A 27,149-nucleotide genomic window follows, 5' to 3' on the forward strand; every position below is an offset into this window, starting at 1 on the left:
ATTTTTTAGGACTAATTTGCCAAAGAAAACTGGAAAACCAACAAGTTGCTAAAATCTAATCCAAACTAGAGCTTGATTCCAGATTGGCTTGCAGGATGAAGCGCAACATGACTAATATACTGCAGAATGACAGTGCAGCTCATTTGACAACATCTGTTTATTACGGACCATGTGAAGCTTTGTATTTCAAGCTTCATGTTGTCACATTGGTGCTGGTGATGGTGGTGTTATACTCTGCTGGTGTGCAGTTGGCTTTAAATTATAGTCAGATGCAAGAGTGGGAGATAAGATGAGAGGAAGGGAGAGGAAAAAAAGGAGACGGGAGACAGCCAAGTGAGGAAAGTTGAAAGATGGAGGAAGGCATAGATGAAAGGAAGAGTTTGAATGAGTGATACATAATCATGAAATAAAGAGGGGAAAGCAGAGAAAGTGCAAAGCAGAGGGTAGATAAAGGTGAGGTGTAATGCTAATACCTGAGCCGAGTAACTTCAAAGCAGCTGATGCTCTACTTTTTATGGACTGCAAACATACAGACATTTACACTATCTTTTATGCGCACAATTGATTTCCTCTTTCCTTGGAAGGGAGGTTGTGGCTGCAAAGGGAGCCATTGGTGGTGTTACGAACTGAGATGCAACTCTGATAAAAGGTATGATCATTCTTCAATGTCGTAGGTGTCTTTCTTAACTAAAGTGCTAAAGATTTGTATCTTTTGTTGATTTCTTAGCATCCTGATGACGCCAATATGTTCTACTGCTACCACCCCAACCTGTTTTTGTCCATATAGTGCCACCCAATACGACAAATCCCTATGTAGTGTTCTTGCTTTCCTGTCTATTTGCACCTGACTGAAACTCCTCCTGCTGTGCTATCCTTCTGTCTAACTCCCCGCCTGTGTGCCAGTTCATCTACATATTTGTTGGCATGCCCCTCATGAGCTGACAGTGAGTAATGAGTAACATCTGATTAAACACTGAAGGAGAAAGTGCACATTTTGCAAAAATTAACAGCTTTTTATCTAAAGTGCGTAACACACTTAATGGGACTTTATGAACTTAAACACCATATGGGAACAACATTAAAATGTGGAGCCCAACAACCAGATGCTAAGAGCATCTGACCATAATACATTATATTGTGTTTGCCTTCTAACTAACTCCTAAGAAATCACAGAGGAACGCATTATCGGTAAGACACAAAAAAAGGCCTTTTACATAAAACCAAACAGCTGTTATCTACAAAGCTTGTGACATGTCATGGCACAATGTGTTGTTGTTCTTTTATTCTTTGACATTCTGCCCATTTAGTGTTTTCGTGTGAATGGCATTCTTGCACATTATGTGCAAAATATATTCAGATAGAGATTTCTAAGTACAAATAGCACGCACAGTCCACTAATGTATTGTCATCCCACTATCTTATCACTATTTTTCAGCCGCTACGCTTCGCAAGATTTCCATTTAGGACACTTAGCTTGAGATTCACTCAAGGATACAGGTTCTAATATTTTGAAATGCAGTGTGATGACATTATCGCAACCATTTTAAGGATGGATTTCAAATCTGCACAATATGTACAAAATATGTATAAAAACATATATTTAACTTTAAAATTGATCTTACCTTTAATGCTAACATTTGTGGTGCATTGCATTATGTTTAGTCCTCTCTCTCCTTGGTCTCTCTTTTCTGCTCTGTGACTGTAAAGAACAAGTGCTAATGATGAAACTGTGTTCTAATAATTGCTGCTTTCTCCTTGATGTAAAGTTCCTGGTCTGACAAGCAGTGGGCAGTTTGCTGCCCTCCAGTGAAGTCATGTACATTCTCTGTGCCTCTTAAAATGTCCTTGAGCACAGTGAGGCAGAGCTGAGGTATGAGCTGTGCCCACTGCAACATTGCCACCAGCATAGCTGGCATACAGCCCCCCCTGCCTGTGACATAAAATAGTGCAGAAGACTTTGGTAAGAGCTGTTCTGCACCTTTGCCAGTTCACAGATGTCATATCGTAATTTCAGTTTTACAAATGCTCACAGGTTTGTGCCATCACATCATGCTTTAAATTTATAAAATGTTCAAAACACTCTTTTTTTAGGTGTTCATGCAGGCGGGACAAAAATAACTCTACTGCAATGACAGGGCATTTTTGATGCCACTACAAATTACATAAAGGAAAAAATGAACAGCATACTACTAAAGTCTCAAAAAAATATAATACAAGCTTCTCAAATGTACCATTTATTGCATGTAGTTTGAGTGGGGTTGAATTACAATGCAAGGACTTGTAAACAGTGATGTATGATTAGTTGAATAAACTCCATCACTAAAACAGCATCATATTGTATAACCTGCAAAAGGCTGCCAGTTTCTGCAGTTTGTCTCATAAAACAGGGGTAAGAAAATAATAAGCAGCATAAGCAGTGGCACAATGTTCAGGGAATCCCCAAATACATGGTGCATTAGGTAGCAGCTGCTGTGGAACACATACACACACATACACACACAAACGCACAACCAGACAGAGAGAAAGACACATTAACTGACATTGTCTCAGAGGTGAATTGTTATATAACAACCACACAGAGATTCTTCTTTCAGCCACCATCAGTGCTCTCTAATTGAGTTGAAACCAGCTGTCACGCGAACTATGCGCAGACAGAGCCTGATGAAAAAAATAAATTTTTTCTTCACTAACCAATGCAGGAGCTCGATAACGACTGCAGATCCAACCCATGTCAAGCCAAAAAGAAGATAAAGAAAGCAAGAAAGGTATCACAGGAAGAGGAAGAGCAACAAATACCCATGTGAATATGTACTTGTACAGTTAGTCCATGAGTACTTGGTAGTATCATTTTGGCTCTGTACACCACCGCAGTTGATTTTAAATCAAACAATCAAGATGTGATTGAAGTACAGATTTAAAGCTTTATTTTAAAGGATTTTTCTTGAAAGTCTACAATTTTCAGAGACACAAAAGTAACACTCGAACTGACTGACAAGCAGTTTCGTGGCCAGGTGAGGCATGATCCCTCACTATTTCATGAGGTATTAAGCAGACAAAAAAATCAGGAGATGATTCCAAGTATTAAACTTGCATTTTGTATTTTTTAACTGGAGATCTCGAAGCCATAATTAGGCTTATAAAAAAAACCCTCTTAGACAGTTAAAAAATTTAGCACTGGCCAAATCAACAGTCTGGTTTATTTTTTAAAAAGAAGGATAGCACTGGCTTGCTCATTGGCGCCAAAAGGCCTGAAAGCCCACAAAAGACAGTTAAAGAGAAGATGACAGAATTATTTCTATGGTTGAGAAAAGCAACTACAAACTCTAACCAAGCCAAGAACACTTGAAGAGCTAAGTGTATCAGTGTCAAAATCTACAATTAAGAGACGCCTTCATCAGTGGAAATACAGAGAGCTGTTACGCTCGAGAACAGGAAGGCCAGAGTCGAACAGATCTGAAAACAAAAAAATAAAAATCTTAGGAGAGATTAAACCAAGATGAACCGGCATCAAAATGATGGAAAGAGAGACAGATTATGATCTCAACCATATCACATCATCTGTCAAACATGGTGGGGCCAATACTATGGCATGGGCATGTATGGCTGCCAGCAGAACCAGGTCACTGGTCTTTGGTGATAATGTGATTACTGTTAGAATTACATGGATGACTCCTGAAGTGTACAGAGCTATACTCTAGGCTATACTGTGATCTGCAAACAAGCAACTGAATGCAGCTGCACTAAAGACCTCGCAGAGCCTCTTAGGGGAGGAAACAGCATTTGGTGATTTGCTCTAGAATTCAGGCAGTCTGCAAAAGGATGACTGCAAAGAATTTTCACCCATGTATTAAAAACAAACAATCCTTACCTTGTAAATGATGCTAGTCTGACCAATAATTTTTTTACAACTGAGAAATGTCTATAAAAAAATAAGAAAATGGTGGTAACTCACGCATTTTCTAAATTGCTAAGTGTGCACTTCAATCACATCTTGATTTTAAATCCACTGTCCATTCCCCAAATATTTATGGACCTAACTCTGTTTGTGGTTGTGTGCTAGGGGTAGCTGATGAGGGGCTTTTGAAGACAGTCAGTTAGCCAGACAATGCGAATGGCTGCAGGGGTTGCTATGTGTCATTTCAGACTAAGATTAAGAAGCAAATAGGTGAGACCTGATGATGATATGCTATAGCTGTAAAACGACTGGGCTAAAGGAGAGAGGACAAGGCAGTGAGTAATGCAAACATTTGCACCAAATAGTGAAGCTCTCATGAAAGGCATCTTTCAGATCTACAAGAAAAATAATTCTTTTAGAAGACAACTAGTGTCTCAATCATGCGTGATGCAAAGAATCCAAAGAGGTAAAGAGGAAAAGGATAGGTCTGGAAAGTCTGCAACAGCTAGGGTGATAAATGGGCCACAAAAAAAAACACATAAAAGGTGATAAGCAGACATTGTTGCTGACCCCACCACTACTACAGTGACCAACACATCAATGTCATACCTTCAAACTACTGATCATCGAATTGTTAGAACTAGTAGAATAAGCATATCTCGAACAAGGAGATGTATACTCAGGTCTTTTTCTCCAACCTGCACTCCCATCCTGCTTTGACTTGCTAATACTCTCTGCCTTTGTTGGCTAAGTTGTTTAGTAGTAAGACAGAGTAAGGCATATTTTGCTGAAAGACCACGAGTTTGCATCTCTGGTGCGTCGCTGTTGCGATGCCATCTCTTGCTTGCATCCTGACTTCCACCTGCTACTTTTGCTTTTCTTCTTTTGAAGCACACCCTACAATTTTGGCAGGTACGGCGATGTGACATTTTCTCTTGCCATGCCCATGCTTTTATGCTCTTCTTATACTGCCTGGACACTCTCAATCTCTCCCATTATTTTTAAGCAGAGCAATTTTTTTCCATAACATTGGTTCATTCTTTGAAGACTTGCAACAAATAACTTTTTTGTACTTTCATTACAGAGCTGAAGTGAATACATTTGCAGCCTGGTGCAAAAATAATTTTGCTCTAATTAGCTCTAATTCCCCCTTCATAACTAATGTGTCCTTTATAACTAGCCTGTTTAAATCTTAAGGACTACATTTTTCATTACTAGCTTTACTTATGGCAGGCAATTCCAGCCAGCTGTCTCCTTTACCTTACTTTATTTATTCAAGTCTCTCTCAACTCTTCAGTTGTTTATGTTACATGAGGCCATGAGATGCTGAAACTGAAAATTAGCAAGGGCTCAATCCCATTAGTCAGTCACATAGCCAAATAGCCAATACGCACAACCTGGATAATCGTTCCTTCTGACGCGTACGACCTTTCCGTGTGGAGTTTGAATGTTCTCAGGATGCTTGTGTGAGTTCTCTCTAGGTTAGGTTAACTGGTGACTGAATGTGAGCGCGAACAGTTAACTGCCTGTCTCTGTATTAGAGCTGCAATAGATGTAGCTTGCCTTTCACGTTATGACAGTTGGGACAAGGTCCAGCTCTCATGCTACCCTGAACTGGATAAACTCACAAAAATGACTGGCTGGCTGACTGGATAGATGGATCTACCAATTTAACTGTAAATAAGGGTTTCAGGTGGGAATTTAAATTTTCTTTCTTATTTATCATTGAAACAAAAACAAATCTTATTATTTTGCAAACATTACAATGCAATAGTGACAAAACATCATATATGCAATAGTTACCACTAGGTGTGTGGATTTATTTGGAATGACAGAGGGCGACGTTATCAAAATGGGCATGTAACTGGCACGGGTGGATTGCTGTGTACACTTTGCCAAGGCTTTGGCTCTGTACTGTAGCTCTCCACTGAATCGTCCTAAATCTTTGGAGCTGACCCTGCATATTTCTGGTCTGCAACGCTGCTTTTATAACGTAACAGAGCTTAACAAGCAAGAGAGAATATATGGTTTCCCTATACAAGAAGCACAGAAGCCAGGGATGCATTACTTAAAACACTGATGTGTTAATTTTAAGAGCCAGTGGGGCGGTTTGCAGCTCTGCAACATCATAAATCCACTTTTATTTATTTTTCTTTCAATATTTTAATAGTTTGTGCAGCTCTAATTAGCTTGCACTTGTCGTTAATAAAATGACCTGGATATAAATTTGGGCACCTACAAAACCTTCCACTTCCATGTGTGTTTTTTGAAGATTGTAGCATCACACCAATTTGCACTGCTTAATAAATCTGGCTCTAGGTTTTGTTTCTTAATTAAAGCCAGTTTAAACTGCCTCACCCATATCTGTGGTACATTGTTCAAATATTAAACAGTCTCCCCGAACATCGCCAGAAACATGTATGGCAGGCAATACCTGGCAGACTCAATTAAAACATGAGCACAAAGAACCAAGAAAATGTAATGGGGTCAACCCTTTTCACTTTTGACCTTTCTGATGGATAACAACTTTCACGCCCTTTTAGCTTCAGGCTCACATTCAGCTATCATAACCTTACCTGCCTGAACCAAGTCCAACCTACAAGAAGTCTCTTTTATTTTATTTCAAACTCAGGTTAACTCCTCGAGGAAAGTATCACATTAAACAAGTGAATGACACATGTTCTCATGGGGATTTTACTAATCCATACATATTATGTCACATGGTCCAGTCCACACGTAATATGGTGAATAGGAAAAGACACCGAGCCTGGCACTTGCTGCAGAGGGTTTCAAACCAAGAACGAGCCTGCAAAGCATTTCAGTCACCACCATTTTCAAGGATGAATGCTCAAAGCTTAGATTTCATGAGGCAGAGACTGTGAATTCCAACTTGTAAGGTCTGGTTTTGGGATAAATCTCTGACATAATAATATACCTAAGGCTCTGACTACTCATATGAGCATGTGCACGGACAGTGAAATTTTATGTCGGTTCTTCACAAATGCCACTAAAGCCAAGTCTAGCGTGTAAGCAATGGTTTATAGAAAAAGGGGTTTATGTCAAATGTCAAAAGTTCATGCTGTTTCATTGCCAGAAGTGGTTACCTACAGTATATGATGATGGAAGTAGAGACGACAGCTCGAGCAATTCTTTCACATCTGTAGATGTCACAGAAAAGGAAATGTGCACAGTCACACATGAGAGTCGCACGAATGGCCCGAAGCCTTCTGGTTTCTGGCAATTTTTAGAGATGACTTTAATTTAGCGCCTGAAATTAATTTGTCACTACACCAGCACTACTATATAAGTACTAAATGTTAAGTATCAAAACTCAGTTTAACCCAAGTGATCTACCAGTTATCCCCCCTGTGGCTCAGAAGTCAAAGATCTCCAGTTTCATTAGAGCCAGCCAGGAAGAGAGATAAATCCCTTTGGTGTTTAGTCAGGAAGGTAGAGAAGCTTGTTTCTGCTATTGAAAAATACCTTTTTTGCCATCCCAAAGTCAGAATTTCAAATTACTATCTCAAAATTTCAGGTTATCATCTGAAAATTTCAAATCAGGTATCAAAATTTCAACTTCTTAACTCAGACTTCTGAGAAAACAGCTTGAAATTAAGAAAATATCTTCAAATTTTGAGTTATTAAGCCCTACTTTTGACATAATATTCCCAATTTTTTTTTTATTCAGTGGCAAAAACAAGCTTCCGTAAGAATTAAAAATCTGACAAATCAAACATGTGGAGGTACCCACTGTGGTGACCCTTGTAAAAAAGGGAGCAGCCAAAAGTAGCTTTAGAATATTAACATTGCTGTGAACACTGGGTGTCACATTTAACTTTAACAAGTCCAACATGGGAAGCCTGCATGGGATGAAAAGGATCACAGACTACTAGAACTCGTTTATCATCGTCTAAGTCATACACAAAAAAAGCAGAGTGTTGTGTGTGGTGGAGGCACCACATCTAACGCGAGCACTCGTCAGCATCTAATCCAAACACACGCTGTAGCCTGTCTCCATTTCGACCTAACGTTGCAAGATTTAAACGTCTAAAAAAAAATCAGCGCGGTACAACTGATGATCACATACAGGTCAGAAAACAAGCAAATAAAGCTGTTAATCCTCCAGCTGAAAGCTAATTAGCGCCAGCTGTGTCATCCATTTATTCATTTTATACAAGCCTGGTCTGTTTTAAATACTGGTCACAAACAGAATTACTTATACCTATCAGATGACATATGCACACTTATGCGCATCTTTTTGTGTGTGTGTGTGTTTAGTCATTTCAGGTAGACATCCATGAAAACAATGAAATTCTTGTGTGATATCAAATCAGTTCACAGGTATTATTTTTTTTTATATATATCAGTATATAACTATTCTACTTTTTTTCCTGCCTTGTTCCCCACTTGGATTTAAATACACCATCCCATCTGTCTGCCTGTTCTCTCTTTAAACTTCTCCTTTGTCGGCTCACCTCCTTGTGCCTGCGTGCTTCTCTACCCACCAGTGGTTCATTATATAATGCTGGAATCTTCCTGGAGACGGACTAGAGTCTGTTAGGATCTTACATTAGGCGGAGTTTGACAAATGCATGTGACAAATTGGTTCTGTAACCAATCTCCCTGATGAGACCATGCACATCTACAAAACAGCTAAAATGTCTCAGTGTGGTGATATGTTTGTGTCACTGTCTGTGTCTGGTGTAGAAATCATCTGTTCAGGCAAAAGAATAAAAGGAATCGTACCGATGTTCCAGGTTTCACTGAGAAATGGTCCAAAAATAGAGAGAGAGACAACGTTGAATTCAGCTGTCTACGGGAAGATAAGAAGGAACTGAAATGGTGTAATACTGGCTGCAGTATGCATGCAGTAGAGCACATCTATCTAACTGTTAATAGAACAAAAGAGCGGGCTTACAAAAGCTTTACTGGTAGCCATTTTAGTCCACCAGAACCCATTTATCGCCTGAATTAGCACCAGCGGCAGTCTGTTCAGTTTCAGATGTTTCAAACTAGAACTGAATAAGCACATTATAATGTGACACATAGTTTTCTTATCTTGATTAAGTATCAAGATTAGATGCAATCTGAAGACTGAAAGGCAGAATTTGTTTTTTTTTTCCCTGTGGAAATTGGATGTACTGATAATTTAGACATATTAGCCATATAGACATCCATTCGTGTATATTTACCTATAGTTATAGTCTATTAAGCAAAATCATAGACCTCATACTTCTGATATATATGCATATGCTGTATGTGCATTCTGACACATGGACACAAACATGCCTGCACATACACACACACACATATGTTATATTAACTTCCTACTGCAAGGTCACTGCTAGACAAAAAGAAAAAAGGCTGCTGTGGCCCTCTCCTTGCTCCAGATGAGGCTGTAAAAATCATGAGGGAGTTATTGGGCTATTTAAATTCAACACATGAAGGCGAACTGTGATGTAGGAGAGTAGACAAGAGAAGAGGAGAGGAGAGAAGAGAAGCACTACAGTTTCCTTTGAAGTTTGCCTGTAAGTACAATTTTTTCTAGTCATTCAAACAAAATATTATATTTTTTTTAATTATTATTAAAAAAATTTAAAACAAGTTATTAAATGTTGAAACTGAAAATTTGTAACTAATTTAGCTTTAACAGTGGTGAGCCTATATAACTTTATGGATCAACATTTCTACATTTGACAGCATTACATTTAATTTTATCAAATAATAATAATCTAAAACATCATTTAATTTATCATACTTTAAATTCAAGTGTTAGGTACTTTTACAACCATAACTCTGAGATCCTGAGTACCACCTCTTGTTGGCTGTTACTAAATTAATAAACATCAACTTAAGCTAGCTTGTCCAGAGCCTGCCGCTATGAAAACGACATGATTCATAGACGACAGAAAATGTTGATTTTAAAATAACATTCTGATTTGCAATATCTGTCCATCTTAGAAATGACTGACTGGTCTAAATAATAGAGTTGCTGATTAACAACTGTGGTGTGGATTAGATTTGATTTTTTTATTGATTTTTTAGACTTTTTTCTTCTTCTTCTTTTTGTCAGGGACAATGTATGAAAAAACATTAGTCTAAGTAGAAAGATGCACTTTACCACATTTAGTTTTCCATCTGCAGTTAAATAAATAGAAATACACATAAAAAAAAACATCATCAATAAACAAATTCAACACGTTCTATGCCATAAGCCAAATATCCTAGTTACAATTACAAATATTCATTACCTTCTCACAGAAATATCAAATACATCTAAAAAAAAAATACAAAAAGCATCCATTTATCATGCTGCAATGATCAATTCACGATGAATGACGTCACTATTCCTTTCTCCTCATAATGATTCTTAGCAGCGAAGAAAGCAAAGTAGATGAAAAAATACTATCAGAAGCAATGCAAAGAATTTCACTTCAAGAAAATATCACATCCAATAAATGTCACGTGTTACACTGCAGTATTGGCACAAGCTCCTAGATGCAAGATCTGAACATTTCAGCCTTTGCTGTCCCCGGTGACATTATCAAACAGCAATGAGTGCTGCTAGTCCTCAACACACGGCTATCTATATCTCATTTCAACTTCAATTTGCAAAGAATTACAGGTTAAAACATGTTAATGGAATCAATTCAGATTATACACTTACACAAAGGAAAGCCGAGAAAATAACATCAACTACTAGCTCACAGCTCACCATGTCAAACAAGTCCTGAATCACCAGGACACTATAAAAAGTGATTTCAAACAATCAGCAGGCAAGACACCAAAAATATAATCACTTACAAGACAGGAATAGACATGTAGGAAAAATTATTAGTCACTGTGTCATACACTTATGTACAAACCCACTTTGTGCTGTCAGATTTTCACACAGTAGGTGAAACTGAAAGTATTTTCACCTGAAAAGAAATTTGGAAAGAAAAAACACTGGACTCTCTAATGTGTCACTACACTCAAAGCAAGTGGGTGTCAGTGTCAAGTGGCTGTCTTCAATTGCTTCACACCCAGGCTTTCAACCCATCTTATGAACACTTGTTATCAGAGGTGCATTTTTTTCAGAATGTCTCACCAGCCAAAATATTTTTCTTTCAAAAATTTGAAGAATTTCATAACTGGAGAAAACAAAAACCATCAACAACAAAAGTTCTCAAACGTTTATTCCATCACCTGCAGCACTTCTACCTGCGAGGCTGTTTTTAAAGTGATTTATAAATAAAGTTGGCATGGATATGGTACCTGATATGAATTTGTCCTTAACAGAATACCTTTTATATTTAAGGAGCTCAGCTTATTATACACAATATATAATATACTTAATAAACTCAGTGTTTATAAACTGCACATGAGGCACAATATATCATTGGTCCACAGCATTTACATAAAATCACACAGTGGGTTTTTTTTTTAAATTATGGATCTTAAACTTCCACTAACTTGTACAATCCACACACAACTGTATACCAATACTCACTACCCCTAGAAAATGAGGCTCACCTCATTGGATTGCAATTTTCCTTCTTTCATTCAGTTTCATCTTACCTCTCCACCTTTTATTCTTGTTCCTGCCTTCGTTGCTGCATTTACTCCAGACATGATATTGTTTGGCTGAAGTAGGAGTAAGAATTGAATTTAAACTGGCTCAATGGCAGCCTTGTCCCTTTCAGCCAAATCCTATATTTATACGTCTCAGTCTCCTCTTTTTCTTCTTTCCTCTAATCAGGTTTTTAAAATAGCTTTCCTTCACTGACAGAAATGCTTACAAAAGAAAAATAAGCAATGAAGTTGCTATATGTTATCTATCAATTCCTGTCATTTAAGGCAAGAAGACTTAATCACATTACATTACAGATTAGTTCTTTCTTATGGTAAAACAGGGTTAAGGGTTAGCCTTGCTTACCATTTTTATTTGTCTTTAAGCTGTAAGATCCTAAGAGGTGATGATGACACAGCAAAAATAATGAGGTGCATGCACCACTCTTGACTATAGAAGTGTATAAGAAAGCAGAGCAACATATAGATTTTGTCTGTAGGTGATATGCATTGACTGTAATTAGTTGTCCCTCCTAGTGATAAATAAATCATAAAATGACAAAATAATTTATATTTACAGACAGGCAAGAAACTAAATGAAAAAAAGTCTTGCCACATGCAGTCTAAACTCATCCAATGTGTCTTAAAAAGTGATTGTCCAGGTCTCTGAAAATCTTTTGGAAGGATGGTACTCCATCTTTCCAATAGATTTTGATTTTTTTTCAACGAGGGTGGAGAGCACATTCTGTGTGCATTAATGATATGACTGTGAAGGTCATAAATGGGAATCATATCATAATACTCATACTCATATTTCAGTGAACCTCCACAGATGCAGGGAGGGGCAATCATCCAGGAAAGACCACCACTATTAGTGTATAAATGTTTCTTCAAAGGTTATAGGTCATTATACACAAAAAATGTATTAATTTGTAGGGACTCTTCCGTCCCGGGGAACAAATGGCTATGGAAATTGCTATTTGGGCTTTTTTGCAAGTTACAAATTTGGTTAAAGTAATTATATTGATTTCATGAGGATTACTCTAAACAGATACACAATTTGGCACAAAATTTTTAAATTCTCATGAATATGTTACTTTTTTCTCCTTTTTGCCTCCAAATTCTTCCATTTTTAATTTTTATGCACATATGTTTGCACTTTTATTATCTATGTCTTATTAGATAATAATAAGAGTTGGGAGTTCGCCTTGTAATCGGAAGGTTGCCGGTTCGAGCCCCGGCTTGGACAGTCTCGGTCGTTGTGTCCTTGGGCAAGACACTTCACCTGTTGCCTACTGGTGGTGGTCAGAGGGCCCGGTGGCGCCAGTGTCCGGCAGCCTCGCCTCTGTCAGTGCGCCCCAGGGTGGCTGTGGCTACAATGTAGCTTACCATCACCAGTGTGTGAATGTGTGTGTGTGTGTGTGAATGGGTGGATGACTGGATGTGTGAAGCGCTTTGGGGTCCTTCGGGACTAGTAAAGCGCTATACAAATACAGGCCGTTTACCATTTATTATCTGAACATAACGAGCAAGTAAAACATGAAGAGGGAAAAAAGCAAGAACACGGCAATAAAATGGGGACACTCTGCTTTTGAGTTGCCTGGCTGTCTTGGTGCAGTGAAGCTTATGGTTGAGGTCACACAGTCATTGCAGCCCCAATAGAGGCACAATCAATTTCCTATGACAGCCTATCTTAGAGTACAGCTGAATGATTGGACGACAGACTTGCTGACTGACTGTATGAATGAATGCATGAATAACTCGATGGCCAAGCAAATGGCTGACTTTTTTTCTCTCTCTCTTTTTTTACAACTGTCACACTGACTGCATGTGAACCAAAGTGTCTGATTCTGGTTAGCCAACCAGACGAAAAGCTATTGACCCTGTCAGTCAGTTGAAGAGATGATCAGTCCAGTCAGTTGATCAGACAAGCAAAAATCCAATCAACTAACCAGCCAATGCAATTACCAATTCACTGACCACTGATTGTAATGTGCCACAGAGCCAGCCAGCAAGACATGAAAAACTGACAGCCAACAGACTAAGGAGGAGAAGCGATAATGTTCCCAATTAATTCAGTGGCCATGCCAAATAGTCAGTTGGCTAATGCAGTAATGACAGCAAACACATGATCAGCTACAGCAGTGAAACCTGCTGCCATGCCAGAACCAGTCAGTAAGTATGACAGAGAAGAGAAACTGCAGACTTTATTCTGCCAACAGATGGCCTGAGAGAGAGAAGAGGTGTGCAATAAAACATCTTTATCTACAGAAACTGCAGACAAGGGCATTTGATTTCACCTGAAAGTCAAAGACCAACACACAGCGTTGACCGGCAGAACTTGTACAACATATCTGCATATTTAAAAAATGTCACAGCTGCATATATTATGCACGTGTTGATGGATCGTGCAGACAGCTCTAACAGATCTCCTCATCTCTCCTCTCCCTCTCTCACAGACCACCTGCTCCTAGACCATTTTGGATAACAGTACAGGGTTACATTATTATCTTTGTCCTGCATACTCACAAACCAGAGACACACATGGAACAATGTGTACAATTCAGTGTCTTCACATGCAGCTGATTTATTTAACAGAATCAAAAGCAAATGATGGAACCAGCAGACACACACAAAAATACCAGAAACAAAAGTGCTGATTAATTTACATTATCATACATGAGCAATGCATACTTACATGGAAGAAAGGTTAACAGCACCGTCACCACGACGTGAAAATCATCCCACCTAAAAACGATACTGCAACGGCACATGCAGCAGGGGACTAGGCACAACAGCGACGTGCGATATGTGTGTGTGCATGTGTGTGTGAGTGAGTGTAGGTGTGCATGTGTGTGTGGAGACTCGCTAAGCTGCACTCTCACTGCTACTGCCTCAGCTGGGGCTGTCTCAATGCACAGCCTGTACCATGTCGGCAGGCAGCAGGGGTGGGCGTATGTATGTGTGCGTGTGTGTGTGTGTTTGTGTGTGTGCGTGAAAGAGAGAGAGAAAGCGTATGTGTGTGTCTGTGGACAGTGCTGCGTAGCAGATCTTGATTTCACTATCTGACTGGATCACTCAAGATAGATAGACAGAAAGACCGATAACTGCATTGATAAGAATAGAGAGGATAAAAGACAGGAAGGAGAGGATATGATGGTGAATCCTGTTCTCTACATCCCTGTGGGTCTCTTACTCCCTCTCATTGACATTTTGCCCCAAGAACAGAACAGCAGGTCCAGTGTAGACATGCATGCAACCTAGTTTTTAGAAATAACAGAAGAAGGAAGAGAGATAGGAAAGAAAAAAAAGAGGAGGGTTGGGCTGGTGGGACGTACAGTGAATAAATAAACGATGTACAAAAGAAAGAGTGTGTGTGTGTGTGGGGGGGGGCATTGGAATAAGAAAGGTAAAAAAGGAAAGGCAAAGAATTTAGAAATTAGAAGGTGATTGGACAAAATTTGAAATGCCTTGAAGACAGAAACATGATAAAAAGCTGTAGATGTAAAGAAGAAGCCAGTATAAGAATAAAAATGGAGAGGAGGGATAACTTTCAAGGGCATGCGTCATTCTTTCATTCTGCAGATCGGGATTCCCATATAAGACCCACAGACTTGGATACAGCTCACCCCAGTGGACATTATAGCTGCAGGACACAATACCTGTGTGTAAGCCAGGCACTCCAGAAGAAGGCAACAGCAACAGTTTCATGACACTGTCACTCATGTATCCCAGATCTTATCCTATCACAGCTTGCAGGGAGAGAAGAGGAACAGGAGGAGGAGGAGGAGGAGAGGGCACACTCTCACTCTTTAGTATGTCTTGATCAGTACGACCCCCCCACCCCCACCCCGGTCTTTGCTTTGCCAATGCCTAGCTTCCTGTCTCTTGCTCACTGTGTACATTACATTGTCTCTCGTGTTGTGTCACAAGTGTAATATGTAAATGTAAGATGTTGTACAGAACCAGCAGGATTCCCACCAGGATGAAAACATGTTAAACAGAGGTGAGCTCGGCACATACAGGCTGGGACAGCAATACAATACACTACCTGTTCTGACATACCGTGCCAAGGGTATACTGTAGAAGTCTCAATTTTGCCTGCATGCTGTACACTGCAAAATTGTACCATTTGAAAAGAAGTGCATCCTGTGTAAACTGACAGGTTTAGAGTCAGAAAAAAACCATTCAGCACAATGGTTGCAACAAACAGGGAAAAGCAGGATAATGGCTGAAGTCTGCTCTAGACAGTTTTGCATTATCATCAGGTTTTCTTAGCATAGTAAAACTCAACCAATGCAAATTCTACACAATAGAATACTCAGACACAAGACTTGAGACACAGGCAGGTTAGAGACAAAAAGCTCTTAACTCAGCTGTGATTCATTCACTTATGGTTGCACAATATCAAATTATGCACATACAACACCTTAACAAGTGCTTGCAGTCATGCACGATCTCCACTTCTATAACTTTGAACATTCTGCTGTGGAAGTAAGTATTGAAGGAGCACACGCTGCTTGCAGTGTTTGCAGTACTATATATTAAGACAGTGTTTCCACCCTCTGATCACTTAACTAGGGTAATATCTCCCCTGACTTAAAAACTCTGGGTCATGTGGTACTCTAGTCTCCCATCAAACAACAGAGTGCAGAGTAAAATTTTAAAGTTGAGACCTTTTCTTTTTGTCTGAGGCAAAGATGCAAACCCAAATACTAGTTGCCTTTACAGTTACATGCAGTTTATGTCCACCTACAGCTAATCAAATGCACTTGGTTAAATGATCATCAGCAAGTGCGAGCACATCTATAAAAGCAGAAATTCAGACAGTTTACTGGTGGAGAGGTGATTATTCTGACATATTCTGCAGCCACAGGACCTGGACACCTTACAGTCACTGAGTTGACCATGAATGCCTCTGTATACCAAAGTATTGTAGAGATAAATGTGAAACCATCTTTCTGACAGCTAAAACCTGACCGAAACTGGATCATGCAACAAGACAATGATCCCAACTACAGCAGTAAAACCTACAACAGAATGACTGACAGAGGAAAAAAAAAATCATTTTTGCTTGTTTGTTTGGGAACAATGACACCGAATGTTTGAGTTGTTTTTGAAAATGAGATGCTTTAAATTACATTTTTTTCATCCTTAAGAAATGAAACATTACAATAACAAGAAATACTCATGACATAAATTTAACAGCCTTGTCCTTCAAAATGACAGAATACGAGAGCGTCCTGTGTGGTGGGGAAATCAGGTGAATGGGAAGTAACTGCGGGGAAGTAAGAAGCAGATGTGTCTGAAGTGAAGAGACGTTTCTAGCAGGTAACAAACACAAAGCAGATGAAGTGAATTGAATTATCTTTGCAAAAGTGGGGATCATGACTAGAATAGAATAGAATAGAACAGAACAGAAAACCTGAAATGGATCCATATAGTACTGTAGTGACTGGATAACTTTTACTACATTTTATAATATTATTTCCTGTACAGTGACTTAGTTTAGTTAAGAAGCTTATGGTGAAGTATGGTGAGAGGGAGAATGAGAGCAGTGATGGGGATCAGAAACAGGCCCTGAATATCAATGCAGCACGTCTACAAGACTTCAGGGCTGCAGTGCACCAAAACTAGGGAACCTGGGAGAAAGAGCACAGTAGCATCACAGCCAATCAGAGCTGAAGGTGACAGTTCTGCACAGCTAATATCCGTCCAACAAACCATCAATAGTTTCTGCCACCTGGAAGAATCGTAACAAATCATCATTTTCCTTGTCTGATTTTTCTGCTTGCCTTTATGAGTGAAGTTGTCTCATTTTGTGTTTCAAGAAAAACTTTTGTTTCATGAAACAGACCCAGAGAGATCCTAAAGCACTTGCTAAAAAGTAAGATGCTGTACTTTTAAAATGAAACTATCACTTGTCTCATTAACATGAAAGTCAGCTTTAGCTCCATCAAATACTGCAGGTTAGTTAAATTAAAGAAAAAATGCCGCAGGCTTGCCTTTGCACCAGAGAAAACCCAGGTGTATTTAGCTTAAGAAAAAATTGTGCCATAGGTCTTAATTAAATCACAACCATGCAAGTAGACTATAAGGCGCATTAGTATAATACTCTCTGTGATTTTCTAGAAATGGCACCTTATATTCCATCAGTAAAAGCTCCATTTCCTTCCAGTTTAGGGATCTGTTAACCCATAAAGTGCCATGTTTACCTCAGGTCAATCAGACATCCCATATAGTGGTTTCTAGCCACCTGCCAATAACCATTAGACTTATTAATTGCGGAAGCCTCAGAGTATCTCATGAGGGCTGGAGTAAAATTAGACCAGCGCTGTGTCTATCTATGGGCAGGCACACATGCTTGCAGTTAATGAGATGACTCTCAAAGGTCTCTAACCTTTCTCAATGAGAGGTCACCATTATGCATCCCCACCTCTTATCTAATACGTTTCCCACATGCTGCATGTGGGAATCTTGAGACACCTTCCATTTCTTAATATTTTTCTGGGGAATGGGAAATAGGTCAAGCAGTTTATTAAAAAGTGCAAACACACATGAAAATACAGTACATAATATTTAAAACAAAGTCTGGCTGAATGTCAATATTTGGTATGGCCACCTTTATTCTTCAACATAGCCTAAACTCTGTTAGACAAGTTTTCTTGTAGTTTCTTTATAAAGTCTTCAGGAATAGTTCTCCAGGCTTCTTGGAGGACATTCAAAGGCCTTTTGTTTCACTCTACTGCTTCAATAATGTTGAGGTCTGGGCTCTGGGGAGGCCAATCCATGACTGAGTGCCCCGTTGTTTGTTTTTCTATCCAGGTAAGTTGCTACTAATCAGATGCTTGCCAGATGGTACTGCATGGAAGATCAAAATATGACCGTATTTGTTACATGTTCATAATTTCATTAATGTTGAAATGCAGTTCCAAACTATGACAGAGCCTCCACTGTGTTTCACAGGTGACTGTGACCTTCACCAAGCATAACTGACAATGATTTAAGCCAAAAATGTCAAACTTGGATCAACACTCCATGAGCTCTGTTTCTGCTGATTTGCAGTCTAATTCTCGTGTCATCTAGCATATCTCATTATTGTTGTTGACAGCGATCCTTCCACTGAGTCCATTTCAGAGGCTTCAGTGAGCAGTAGATGGATCATCTGAAAGGCCACATGCATCTCTCATGTCCTGTGTCAGATTTTCTCTGTATTTTTTGCTGTTTCTTAAAGACCTGGGTTCCTGTTACTGTCTCCTCTCCTCTCCTCCTCTTGTCCAGTTTCCTCAAATTTTTTAAGGACAGACTGCACCCAATACTGAGATATGCCAAGGTTTTGGCTAAAAGCTCTTTGGGAATTACTTTGCAATTACCATGCAAAAATGCTATTTTATGCCTGTCAAACTGTGTTATCTTTGCATTTTTCAGCTAAAGGAATTGGAAAAAAAATTATATATTGTTGTGACAGGCAGTAGCATTGTGCAATTTAAAACTGGTCCTTTGCTAAGTTGTCTGTTATGTGTAGAGACAACAGTGGTTCATCACTTCAGTCACTGTAGCTGCCTTTTTCTATGTTTGAATGATTCATAGGTCAATCTTAAGTGGGTAAACAAAAACAGACCTTCAGAAAGCCTATAGGGATACTGCTCAAAACATAAAGAAACTGTACAGTATTATATATTGATAAATATTGCTAGGAGTATCCCACCCATTCAAAACAGACTTTTGAGTCTACATTTTGTTAAGGAAAACACCCAGCACTTTAATACTCTTTAATACTATGATTCCCAATTCCCAAACGGCATAGAAGTCAATACTATCCAATTTTCCAGTCTTATTTCTTCTTCTCCAGTTCTTCTTCACTTTTATCTACTATAGGTCCTTATTCCAAGAGTAATTTTGAACTTATTCCAGCTCCCCAAGGACAGCTATAAGCCTTAAGACTAATAGAAATACACATATACAAGCCTGACAGTCACACAAAAACTCAAGACACCTACATCCACGTACTCAATCCAACAAACAGAGCCAGCAGACGGGGAGACATTGTCTGACTCTTGGGGTGAACTCAGTTGAATTGTCTTTAGCTAAGCTTCATGCATACAAAACCCAAAGGCAAGGGGAGACAGAGGACAAGAGGATATTACACAATGACAGATCATGCAGGCAGTACATAAAACATCAGCAAACACTCAGTATAGCTCTTCCAATTTAGGCTGTATCCTTGGTGTCAAATACAGGAAGTTAGCCATCAAGATGAATTTAGAAATTGTCTTTCTATGCGTGCTGTCATGTGAGGACACTGAACCCAAAATGTGTCGTGTGCGGGAACACCTCTTTCCGTGTTTTTTGCTAATCCTATTCTTTCCCAAGGGTCAACTAAGAAACAAAGACGGGCTCTACTGTAGGACTCCGAGGGGTAGGCCCACATGGAAATACACATTACCACTTTAATAATACAAGGAAGTATTGGAACAAATGAGAACAATTTTATACTTACAGTAGCATGTCCAACATAAAAAGGGTGAAAAAATATTCACAGTACATTAATTTCTGGTGTTATCTGGCTAGCACTGCATCAATCACATTAAATAACCTGTTATTCAATGCTGACATTCTGTGATATTTCAGACTACATTTGCTGAGTCATTTTAGCAAGGACACAGGTTAGACTGTGAGTATTGCATACCGAATTCAATAGAATACAGTGTCCTTTGTTGAATCGCATCACAGTTTAAGATGCAGAAAGTGCTCCGACATTCTGGCTTTGTGACGATTTGTGACGATGCTGAATGAATGAGTTAACTGTTCATTTGTAACGCCTAACAAAGGTAAACACAGAAGTTTAAGAAGGTTATAGAGAGTGTTGCTAAGAGCGACGATGTGGGTGCAATACTCACTGTTGACATTCGTAATTGCAATTTCTACAAAAAGCAGGGAAAAATGTCGTCTCAGCTCACCGAGGTTGGGATTGCATACACCAGCTGTCTGTTTACATTTGTCTTTAAAATTCAAATTAATCGTCCATTCTTCCTTTGCTAATTAGTAATCCATATAAGAAAGAACAACGTAAAGGAGAAGATTTTATTTCTTGGACTTATCACTTTACAAAATGAGCCACTTGTGTAAAGAAGCCATGCCACCATATACAGTTAGGGTATTTGTTAGGACGAAGTCTAATTTGAGTCCAGTCCTTGCTGGCAGAACCCTGATTTGCTACCCCCGGAAAGCAAAGCTTTAAGAGCAGAAAGGTAAAACGTTGTTCCAGTAATAACCCAACAAAGCAGTCTGCTCCAGAAGCCTGTTCAGCTGGGCCGCGTACAGATGAGAAAAGCTGGATGTCCAAAGCTATTAATCTAAACAACCTTGCTCTTTTTATTCCTTTACAACTCCTCTTGCTCCTGACACACATACTCTCTCCTAAATAGCCATATATTCAGTCCTTATTCCTCCATTTCCAAGGGAAATTAATGGGCGGCTGAGGTGAGGTGTGAGGATTAAACTGTGCCAGAAGATTAATCAGTAGTGTACGTCTGTGAGCTAGACGGTTCCAGATAGTTTATTAAAAAAAGACAGGAACATGCATATGGATAGGTACAGCAGGTAGTGAATGAATACAATTCATCCTCAGCCGAGTTTAAGATAATGAATAATGGCTTGAATAATGTAAGGAGTGCGATACTTTTTTACTGTGTAGTATTTTCCCATTTTAATTATATAAGCACATTTTAATAGTAAAACAGAATGTCTGATTATTACATTGACACTCTCATAAGATCTGTTTGGTTAGTCACAAACACTGTGATTATCAATTAATATCCTCATAGATCATAAATAAATAATTTAACAGTTTAATGCAGGGGTGTCAAACATAAGGTCCAGGAGCCTAAATCTGCCCAGAAAAGACTCTAATTCGGCCATTGGACGGCTTTGGAAAATGTGAAGGAAGACATAAATTTCAGACTTTTAACTCACATCTTTTCACGGTCATTCATACTACACTGAAGTCATTAGTGTACACCAAAAATGCCAGATACAACAACAATGACACAAATTAAAACTCATATATGTACATTGATAAATCAATAATTTCTTACTTTTTTTAATTTGTCAGAATGCTTTGAAGCTGTGATAAATGGTATAAAGGTGCAAACAGTTGCCACCGAGGAGGTTTGAAAGAGCATGTTGAGTACAGACAGAGCATAACAGGTTCAAAATTGCCTCAACATCAGCGGCCTCATTATCCATGATTAGCCACTAATGCACTCCATCAGCTGCTTTAAAATGATGGGAACTTTTCAAGGGCAACGTTTTCTTTTTTTTCTTTGTTTGTTTCATTTAAAACAGCCAGTTAATTTAAACCAAGTAGTTACAATGATAGACAGGAACAGGAAGGATGGACACGAAATACAAAGAAGAAGACGCACCGATTAGAAGAGTGACAGAGAGGCAGCACTTGCCTTGAATGAGAAAGAAGCCTGAGAGAGATTACCTGACTGCATGGAGAAGAGTGCGACCTATCCAATGTCTGCTGACACTCAGATGCTTTCTAGTCTATTGCCTATTTGTCTACAGTCAGAGCTTGGCCTTTCGTTATCTATCAGCCTAAAATAAATGAGCAAGGGTGCACTGAAATGTGGATTAAATTTAAAAGTTAAAAACGAATGTTCCAACAGAAAACATTCTTTGAGTATTTCTTCTCTGAGTCCAGAACTGCAAATCCCACCACCCAACTGATTTGACTGATTCACAGCATGAAGCAGTGGTTTCCAGGAAAACAATTGGCCCACTGAGAGCTCTGAGGAAGACTAACAATTCGACATCAGAGCCATGGGGAGGGGGATTAACAGCTTTTCTTTCTTTTTTCTTTTTTTTGTTTTGGCACCAATAATCCAAATAGAAGAGAATGATAAACTATTTCTTGGCACCACTCTACCTTTAAAAACCCAGCAAAACCAGTAGGGTGGAATGCCTACATACTGTACCAACGTTAATGTAAAATGATATTAGATTCAAACTAAAACGCTGGTCTTTAGTAGCTGCATCAGGAAAATCAAACCCTTTTGAAAATCAGCTGAAATGAAGGCAATGCCACATTCAATGTGAAACTTTCATGCTAAAATATTCTCTCATGAAGTCAATTATCCCTCTGGTCTCCTTCTTTCTTTGCTAACACATACTGCATACTTCCTCCTCTACACCAACATAGACAGCTCAAAGAATTAATGGAAAAAATCAGACCTTGAAGAACAAATATTCCGGATAACTATACTGATATGGACTAAATAATGTATTAAAAACAAAATGATGTTACATCATTTGATGTAATCATCAACCTACAGAGGGTTGAATTCAAAGACACCTCAAACAGTAGAAAAATTATGTGACAGGTTGAAATTTCATGAAGCTATTTAAAGTGGTACTCCGTAGTTTGCAAGTCCCTCGTGTACATGCATGCCTGAAAATGTTGGGAGAAGCTTGTAATGAGACAAAAGGTGGTGTCCTCGTCTCCTATCAGATTTGAAACAGGCCATCACTGAGCTCCTGGATAGTGTGAGGTGAAACCTGACGGTGTCAGGTGGACTGAAACATATTGCCCCAGAGGTGTTCTGCTGGATTTAAGTCAGGCGAGCGTGGGGATCAATCAGTGTTATCAATTCCTTCATCCTCCAGGAACTGCCTGCATAGTCTCACCACATGAGACCAGGCGTTATTGTGGACCAGGAGGAACCCTGGACCCACTGCACGAGTGTAGAGTCTGACAATGGGTCCAAGGATTCGGACCTTCTATCAATGGCACACATTCACGGGTAATCCTGGAGGAGTTGGACTACCTGTTCAATCTCTCCAGAGTCCATGTAGCTCTTGTTCCTTCAATTCTGAGAGAAATAAAGGTTTTGTTTTGGTGAGGTGTAAGACTCAAGCTGTGCTACGTGATTAATCGGTTTAGCATGTCTGTGAGCATTTCCAGGCAATTCCAATCTTCTTGTTACGTCAAACACACAAGTTATTTCTGAGTCCAAATTCTCTGTCACTTTTCAAAAGCAAATAAAAACTGATGCACTACTGAAAGTTTAAAGGGTTAAAAAGAAGCATTTTAGGAATGCCAATATATCACTGACTAAAAAGCAGATAGAAAATGTTCACTCTGAGTTAAACAGTCTTCTCAACAACACTAGACAATGTGTATTAGGTCAGAACAATTTTTAAGTTGCTAAAAGTTGACATCAAAAACTAAATATCAGACACTGAGTGCAAATTCAGGATAAGCATGCTGATCACGGTCTGATGGACTCATGAGTAAAAAACTATTAAACTCATGATCTTTTATCTGTAAGAGAAATGGGTTAACTAATACCTCATAGAGCCACACCACAGATCACAATTACCTGTGATATTAAGTGGCTAAAGCAAAGTCAAGATTCCCTAAAGAGCTGGTCTTTCTTCCAGTTTTTTAATAAAAAGGTTGACAAAGTCAAATTTCTGGTAAAGCCACAACCTCTCCTCTCTGTCTGATATGTACAGTGGACAGACAGCAGAGAAGAGGCACTGTAGTGGAGACAGTGAACCCAGGTCAAGTGAAAGATAATGGTTTTCGGCACTTGTTACTGAATGTGCAGCGAAAACCTTTGCAGGTACTGTGAATACTGTCAGCCTGACAATGCTACTCACCACTGGTTTAGTCCACTGTTGAACTGTAGCACAGTACATTTATTCCAATACTGAAGCAGAATTTTAAAATATATAATGAAATACATAATTTACTTACTTTAATTTACAATATTTTATTCACTTATTTACTTTTATTTTATTAATATAATTAATTTTTATATTACCCTAGGCAATAATTATTTTGCATAACAACAACAACAATAATAATAATAATAATAATAATAATAATAATATGTAACGGACAGTAAAGGTGAAAATGTTGGCCACCTCTCTGTACCTTAAAGACCTACCTCAAGGCTAGGAAACAAACTTTTGGCAACGATGGACAAAAATAAAACAAACAAACAAAAGAAGTAAAATAATTTTTCAGAAGAATGTAAAGTTTTCGTAAGGGGGAATTAGACATACACACCATCTCTAGGTTCTCTTCTTAAGGCTTAAAGCTAGCCTGTGTCAGGACACTTTAGCAAATTCTGCATATCAGATCCATTAAGCACCATAAGGCACAAAAAAGTTCCATAGGAGGTAAGTTAGGTGGGACAACAGGTTAAGGTTGGGACTATTACCTGTAAAGGTGGAGTTCAAATGCAAGTCTACTTGTTCTTTCTTTAGCTGAACTAGTTTTATGTTTGTAAGGTACATAAAGAAACCTCAGTGATGGAAAAACAATCAGTCAGCTCTTTTTTTCTCACCAAAAATGTCCAAAGTTAACTGAGAAATGTGCTTGGAATATCCCTACAGAAGGAGAGGAAAGAAGCTAGATATACAAGACAGCCAGGGATACATTCTTTACTGGAAAGGCAACAATCTACAGTCCCTTCACAGAAATAATTACTTGTAACAGAATAAACAAGACAACAAGGGTGTGAGAAGCTCTACAATGTCATTTAGTGTATCATTTCCAGTTACAGCTGGTCAGTCACACTAATGAACAACAGAGAGGTGAAAATAAGTGGCAAATATAAAGATGAAAGGAGGATGGGGGGATAATCTGCAGCAAGAAACACGGTTGTTTAACTTGATTCTGCACTGACCTCTGGCACTATTTAACACACACACACACACACACACACACACACACACACACACACACACACACACACACACACACACACACACACACACACACACACATCCTGCAAGGTAAGCACTCTACAGGGTCATTAATAGCGCTTCTTACTCCAGCCACGTTTGCAGCTTTAAAGTAGCCTATAGAATATCACTTTAATGCAGCCTATTAGTGTGTAATTATGCTTACATTTACTTCTTTTTTAAAGGATAACATCAGACACACTACATCCATTACTGAATTATTTCCAATAAGCTTTCTTTTTATGGTGATGTCAAATTTCACTGCAGACTATGAGCAATGAGCATAGAAACAATTTAAGTGGGGAAAATAACTTTTTGGTCCATTGTAAGTTTGCTCAAATGAATAGTGTCTACTTTTTATGGTAGTTTTATTTCAGTGGAAAGAGATAGAATATTAACCAAAAAAAACACAAACATACAAATGACACAAAAGTTATCAATTAATTTGCATGTGAAATTCATAAAACTTCAGCGGTAGATCAACTAATTAGTTCCCTGACTTCATGCTGTAATCAACCCCACCAGACCTCGCCAGAAAACCGATGAATGATTTCTGAATGTGATTTCTGTAAGTGAACTCTGCACTTGTCTAAGTTTATGAGTGCATGTAAAATGTTAGACATTTAGGAAAAGTGGTGGAACTCATAACACAAAGAAAACGGAGGAAGTTTGTTGATGTGAGAAGTGTTTCTTCTAACATTTGGTTAACATTCTGAAAGCTCTCATTTTAACCCTGCCACAGAGTGGCAGCTTGTCTATTATGTACCACGCGTCCCATCCTATGACGCCTAGAATAGGTTGAAGTCTGCCCAGTGGAGTTTAAAAAAGATGGATGGATGGATGATTACCCTTTCCTAAATCCAACCAGTATTTTTGTTGTCCCTGTCTAACCAAAAAGGGACTGCAACTAACTAAAATACAGAAAAAAAAGAAAAGAAAAGAAAAGAAAAGAAAAGAAAAGAAAAGAAAAGAAAAGAAAAGGTTTTCCATGAGGAAATTTGCTTGATTTATTCACTTCTGTAATAATTGACTGTGTGGTGGCACAGATAGAACAGCAGGACAGCCTAAATGCAGGTCTGTACACATGGTTGGAGAAACACAGAGGAGTTTGTCCTACTTTCAATATGAAGGGAAATACTGGAAGTGTAAAAACAGAAAAAGGTATGAAGAAGTCAAAAAACAGAACAAGGAGTCTCGTCTGACTTCTTGATACTTTTTCTAGCAGTTTTTATAATAATTGGAACAATAATGGGAACAATAGGCTAATACATTACATTAACTAATGGGGAAAAAAACCTAAACAAATAAATAATTAAATCTAGATGCTTACAGCCATGTGCTGCTGGGCTTGTAATACATTGTTGTAAACCCTGGTAAGCTAGCTAAAATAAGAACACAAACTCAGGTCAATCAACCCGCCTGCCACCCCTCAATGCAGAGTCGCTCTTTATGCTGCTTTACAAGTTCTGTGTTGCAAATGCAGAAAAACACATAGATGCATTTTTGTTAGTCTCTGGAAGTTGACTGAGTCTGTCCTTTTGCTATGATGACGTGTTGGCATTTCTTTTTAAATGGTTTTTGTTTTCAATAAAACGAAGCTTATCTTAGCCCAAGCACTTGTGCGAACAAAGCATGCAGCACAATGCTTCATCACACAAAATCTATCTATCGGTTATTGCAACTGTTTTAATTAACAGTGTTGGAGTCAGCCTTTAAATACCTCAGCTGTTGACGGTTATGTGCCTGTTTAGGTAACACAGAGTACAGTACAGTTCGCCTGAAGCTACAATTTTATTGGAGCATAAAAAGGAAAGTCTATATTCTTATGACATTTATGCTGGATGTAATGGAAATTTATGGCTGTCATATGATGCTATAATATTGTTAGTTATAGTTACCAATATTGTCTTTTGCATCATAGTTTAATGCCAGACATTAA

At 38.6% G+C, this 27,149-nt stretch overlaps 1 protein-coding gene and 1 long non-coding RNA gene across 7 annotated transcripts in view; one reads left to right on the forward strand and one right to left on the reverse strand.

Moving 5' to 3' along the window:
- The window catches only part of LOC109202267 (uncharacterized), a 712,495-nt gene that overhangs the window by 364,143 nt on the left and 321,203 nt on the right, over window positions 1-27,149 (forward strand). The gene's annotated exons all lie outside the window — the stretch shown is intronic.
- Window positions 1-27,149, reverse strand: part of atp2b2 (ATPase plasma membrane Ca2+ transporting 2) — a 128,009-nt gene that overhangs the window by 76,653 nt on the left and 24,207 nt on the right. For 2 of the 6 annotated variants that reach the window (XM_013277074.3, XM_025907247.1), the window contains exon 1: window positions 14,145-14,363. The exons of 2 other annotated variants lie outside the window; for them this stretch is intronic. The gene's annotated coding sequence lies outside the window, so the exon portion shown is untranslated. Of the gene's footprint in view, window positions 1-1,622; window positions 1,831-14,144; window positions 14,364-27,149 lie in introns of those variants that run through there. 2 more of the 6 variants (XM_025907249.1, XM_025907248.1) reach the window with 1 other exon arrangement.

This window comes from Oreochromis niloticus, linkage group LG5 (genome assembly GCF_001858045.2).
Source record: "Oreochromis niloticus isolate F11D_XX linkage group LG5, O_niloticus_UMD_NMBU, whole genome shotgun sequence".
NCBI lineage: Eukaryota > Metazoa > Chordata > Actinopteri > Cichliformes > Cichlidae > Oreochromis > Oreochromis niloticus.